The 5,866-nt window shown below is 28.2% G+C and overlaps 2 long non-coding RNA genes across 2 annotated transcripts; both read left to right on the top strand.

Annotated features, from left to right (window-relative positions):
* The first annotated feature begins 325 nt into the window (after window positions 1-325).
* On the top strand, window positions 326-1,346 carry LOC132754351 (uncharacterized). The gene is made up of 3 exons (XR_009629073.1): window positions 326-403; window positions 788-865; window positions 1,269-1,346. It is a non-coding gene; the product is annotated as an uncharacterized LOC132754351 (long non-coding RNA).
* Window positions 1,347-4,002: 2,656 nt separating this feature from the next.
* On the top strand, window positions 4,003-5,584 carry LOC132754350 (uncharacterized). The gene is made up of 4 exons (XR_009629072.1): window positions 4,003-4,080; window positions 4,467-4,544; window positions 4,932-5,009; window positions 5,506-5,584. It is a non-coding gene; the product is annotated as an uncharacterized LOC132754350 (long non-coding RNA).
* Window positions 5,585-5,866: the final 282 nt, after the last annotated feature.

Genomic DNA, 5,866 nt, shown 5'->3' with positions numbered 1-5,866 from the left:
AATGAAAAAGAACAGAATTCTTTACAAGAAAATAGTAAGTGAAATAATTTTTATTTATTTAGACAATGCAAAAACAAAACAATCCATGAAAAATATGTTATGATTTTTACTATATATTATCCACTTCAAACATATTTTGATTAAATTTTATCAAATCCTGCAACAAAATCTTCTGGCGACAATTAATACTTTTAGAAACACCATAAGATTTTGAATGATAAAAACTGTGTACATTCGAAATAAACATATTCATTGCCGAACATTGCCTTTTTAATACGCTTAGTATATTTCTAAGTATAAAAACTATAATATTATACATTTTTAGAAACCAATAAAGTTGCACAAAAGAAAACAGGTCCTACAAAATGTATTGAAAAAGAACCGGATTCTTTACAAGGAAATAGTAAGTGAAATAATTGTGTTTCATTAAGACAATACAATAACAATTCCTGAAAAAAACACATGTTATGATTTTTACTACAATTATTTGATTTAAACATATTTTGATTCAATTAAACAAATAAGCAATGATGTCAAATTTTGCAACGAAACCTTCTGATCAAGAAACACCATAAGTTTTTGAATGATTAAAACTGTGTATATTCGAAATGAACATATTCATTACCGAACAAAGAATCAAAGATCATTATAGTATCATGTAGTTGTGCTAATTATTAGTCAAAAATTTCAATTTCGAGTATCAATACTAAGTGACGCCCATTTTAAAAGTTTATGCCGTTGTCTCATTTTAATCCTTCTCAGTATAAAAACTATTATACATTTTCAGAAACCAATAAGGTTGCACAAAAGAAAACAGCTCCTATAGAACGTTATGAAAAAGAACATAATTCTTTACAAGAAAATAGTAAGTGAGATAATTTTGATTCATTTAGACAATACAAAAACAAATCAATCTCTTTTTGCTTTCTATTTTATGATTTTTACTATATACATGTACTCGAATTATCTACTTCAAAAATATTTTGATTGACTTTAATCAAATCCTGCAACGAAACCTTCTGGCGACATTTAATACTTTTAGAAACACCATAAGTTTTTGAATGATTAAAACTTTATACGTTCGAAATGAATAAAGTCATTGCCAAACAAATATCATTGTAGTATCAAGTAGTCGTGCTTATAATTAGTCACACAAAATTTATTTTCGAATATCAATACTAAGTGACGTCCATTTTACAAGTTTAGGTCTTTGTCTCATTTTAAAACGTTAAGTATCTTTCTTAGTATAAAAAAATTTACATTTTCAGAAACCAATAAGGTTGCACAAAAGAATACAGGTCCTTCAAAATGTAATGAAAAAGAACCGGATTCTTTACAGGAAAATAGTGAGTGAAATAATTTTCATTCATTTAGACAATACAAAAACAATTCCTGGAAAAGAAACATGTTATGATTTTTACTACAATTATCTTCTTAAAACATAATTTTGATTCTTTTAAACAAATAAGCAATGATGTCAAATTTTGCAACAAAAACTTCTGACGACAATTAAAACTTTTAGAAACACCATAAGATTTTGAATGGTTAAAACTGTGTATATTCGAAATGAATATATTCATTGCCGAAAAAATTTCATGTCATATCATATAGTTGTACTAATTATTAGCCACACAATTCAATTTTCGAATATCAATACTAAGTTACGTCCATTTTAAAAGTTAAGGCAAATGCCACATTTTAAAACGTTAAGTATCTTTCTTAGTATAAAAATCTATTATATAGTTTCAGAAACCAATAAGTTTGCACAAAAGAAAACAGGTCGTCCTTTAAAGTGTAATGAAAAAGAACCGGATTCTTTACAAGAAAGTAGTAAGTGAAATTTTAGTTCATTTAGACAATACAGAAAACAAAACAATCCCTGAAAAAAAAATTAATGTTGTGATTTTTGGCTCGACTATTCGCAGAATAATCGAGCTAATGCAGTCACCCATTTGTCGGCGTCGGCGTCCCCGTGGTTAAGTTTTTGTGTGCAAGCTGGTATCTCAATAACTACTGAAGGGAATGGATTGAAACTTCACACACTTGTTCTCTGTAATTATCTCACATGATTGGCACAAGTCCCATAACTCTGATTTGCTTTTTTGTATAATTATGCCCCCTTTTCGACTAAGAAGTTCTTGGTTAAGTTTTTGCGTGCAAGCTGGTATCTCCATAACTACTGAAGGGAATTGATTGAAACTTCACACATTTGTTGTCTGTGATTATCTAACATGATTTGCACAAGTCCCATAACTCTGATTTTGTTTTTTTTTTGCATAATTATGCCCCTTTTTCGACTTAGAAATTCTTGGTTAAGTTTTTGCATGCAAGCTGGTATCTCCATAACTACTGAAGGGAATTAATTGAAACTTCAGACATTTGTTCTCTGTGATTATCTAACATATTTTGTACAAGTCTCATAACTCTGATTTTGTTTTTTTTTGCATAATTATGCCCCTTTTTCGACTTAGAAATTATTGGTTTAGTTTTTGCGTGCAAGCTGGTATCTCCATAACTACTTAAGGGAATGAATTGAAACCCACACACTTGTTCTCTGTGATTATCTAACATGATTGGCACAAGTCTAATAACTCTGATTTTCTTTTTTGCATAATAATGCCCCTTTTTCGACTAAGAAGTTCTTGGTTAAGTTTTTTTGTGTAAGCTGGTATCTCCATAACTACTGAAGGGAATGGATTGAAACTTCACACACTTGTTTTCTGTGATTATCTAACATGATTGGAATAAGTCCCATAACTCTAATTGCTTTTTGCATAATTATGCCCCTTTTTCTACTTAGAAATTCTTGGTTAAGTTTTTACGTGCAAGCTGGTATCCTCATAACTACTGAAGGGAATGGCTTGAAACTTCACACACTTGTTCTCTGTGATTATCTAACATGATTGGCACAAGTCCCATTGTTCTAATTTTTGCTTTTTTGTATAATTATGCCCCTTTTTCGACTTATAAATTCTTGGTTAAGTTTTTGCATGTAAGCAAATATCTCCATATCTACTGAAGGGTTTGTGCCTTTTTTGGAACAATTCTATGCATTGATAATAATAAAGCAGTGATTAACTCAATAAAACATCTTAATAACAAGCCTTTGTACCTTTCCGGACAATTTTATGTATTCATATAGGTAAGCATTATTATATTCAATGAATTACACTTTTGACAACTTTTCGAATAGTCCTCCGACATTTCTTGTTATTATAATTATTTACTTTAAAAATATTTTTGATTGAATTTTGTCAAATTTTGTAACGAAACCTTTTGGCGACAATTAAATCTTTTAGAAACACCATAAGATTTTGAATGATTAAAACTGTGTATATTCGAAATGAATATATTCATTGTCGAACAAATATCATGAAGTATCATGTAATTGTGCTAATTATTAGCCTCACAATTCAATATTAGAACATCAATACTAAATTACGTCCATTTTAAAAGTTTAGACCCTTGCATTTTTTAAAACACTTAGTATATTTCTAAGTATAAAAACTATTATACATTTTCAGAAACCAATAAGGTTGCACAAAAGAAAACAGGTCCTACAAAATGTAATGAAAAAGAACCGGATTCTTTACAAGAAAATAGTAAGTGAAATAATTTTGATTTATTTAGACAATACAAAAACAATTCCTGAGAAAAACACATGTTACGATTTTTACTACAATTATCTGCTTAAATATATCTTGATTCAATAAAACAAATTAGCAATGATGTCAAATTTTGCAACGAAACCTTCGGGTGACAATTAAAACTTTAAGAAACCTCATAACATTTTGAATGATTAAATCTGTGTTTATTCCAAATGAACATTTTCATTGCCGAACAAATACAATGTGGTACCATGTAGTTGTACTAATTATTAGCCTCACAATTCAATATTCGAATATCAATACTAAATTACGTCCATTTTAAAAGTTTAGACCATTGCCACATTTTTGTACCTTTCGTAATTTTCTTAGTATAAAAACTATTATACATTTTAAGAAACCAATAATGTTGCACAAAAAAAAGCATGTCCTACAAAATGTAATGAAAATGAACCGGATTCTATACAAGAAAATAGTAAGTGAAATATCTTTATTTCATTAAGACAGTACAATAACAAAATATCCTTGAAAAAAATTGTTATTACTTTTACTATAATTATCTACTTCAAACATATTTTTGATTGAACTTTGTCAAATTCTGTAACGAAACCTTCTGGCGAAAATTAATACTTTTAGAAACACCATAAGATTTTGTATGATTAAAACTGTGTATATTCGAAATGAACATATGCATTGCCGAACAATTATCATGGAGTATCATGTAATTGTGCTAATTATTAGTCACACAATTCAATTTTCGAATATCAATACTAAGTTACGTCCATTTTAAAAGTTTAGGTCATTATATTTTTTTAAACGTTTTGTATCTTTCTAAGTATAAAAACTATTATACATTTTCAGAAACCAATATGGTTGCACAAAAGAAAATAGGTCCTACAGAGTGTAATGAAAAGAAACCAGATTCTTTACAAGAAAATAGTAAGTGAAATAATTTTGATTCATTTAGACAATACAAAAATAAAACAATCCCTGAAAAAAATAGGATTTTTACTATAATTATCTATTTCAAACCTATTTTTGATTGAATTTTGTCAAATCCTAAAACGAAACCTTCTGGCGACAATTCATACTTTTAGAAACACCATAAGTTTGTTTTTGAATGATTAAAACGTTGTATATTCGAAATGAACATATTCATTGCCGAACAAATATCATGTAGTATCATGCAGTTGTACTTATTATTCATCACACAATTCAGTTTTCGAATATCAATACTAAGTTACGTCAATATTAAAAGTTTAGTCCATTGCCTCTTTTTAAAACGTTTAGTATCTTTCTTAGTATAAAAAATATTATGCATTTCAGACACCAATAAAGTTGCACAAAAGAAAACAAGTCCTACAAAATGTAATGATAAAGAACCAGATTCTTTACAAGAAAATAGTAAGTGAACAAATGTTGATTCATTTAGACAATACAAGAACAATTCCTGAAAAAATACATGTTACAATTTTTACTACAATTATCTGCTTAAATCATTTTTTGATTCCATTAAACAAATAAGCAATGATGTCAATTCTACAACGAAAATTTTTGGCGAGAATTCAAACATGTTGCATTTATACCTTTTGACATGATTTTCTTACAAATTATTGAATAAGAGATTTACTCAATCATAACGTTTAGTACAAAATTAATCCACAGTTCTGGTAAAAGTTATCAATGTGAATATAATCCAATGTTATATATAAAACTGGGGAAAATAGAATCTGTAAAGAAGAACGTCCAAAATTTAATTCAATGAATGCTCATTATTTGCCGTCCCATTTGATTTTCGAATATCAATATTAAGTTTCGTCAATTAAAATGGTTTATGCCATTGTCTTCTTCTGAAAACCTTTCGTAGCTTTCTTAATATAAACACAAATATACTTTTCAGAAACTATTCCTGTTGCATGCGAGGAAACTGGCTCTACAGAATGTGATGACAGAGAACCGGATTCTGTACAAGAAAATAGTAAGTGAAATAATTTTGATTCCTTTAGACAATACAAACATGCGTGCTGAAAATATGTTTTTTTTTATTCTCATATATTCTACTTCAAGCATATTTCTTTTTGTTTTTTATTATACAAACAAGCAATTTTGTCAAATTCTGATAAGAACCTTTTTGGCGACAATTTAACCATTTACAAGCACCTGAATAATTTGAAAATTTGAAACTGTAGATATTCGGACTTAACATATTTGTTGCCAAACGAACAGAATGTAGTTGTTTGAAACATACTTTCAGTGGCATG

Source organism: Ruditapes philippinarum, unplaced genomic scaffold (genome assembly GCF_026571515.1).
Source record: "Ruditapes philippinarum isolate M1 unplaced genomic scaffold, ASM2657151v2 ctg496_1_1_1_1, whole genome shotgun sequence".
In the NCBI taxonomy this organism is placed as follows: domain Eukaryota; kingdom Metazoa; phylum Mollusca; class Bivalvia; order Venerida; family Veneridae; genus Ruditapes; species Ruditapes philippinarum.
This window is presented reverse-complemented; position numbering and strand designations above follow the sequence as displayed.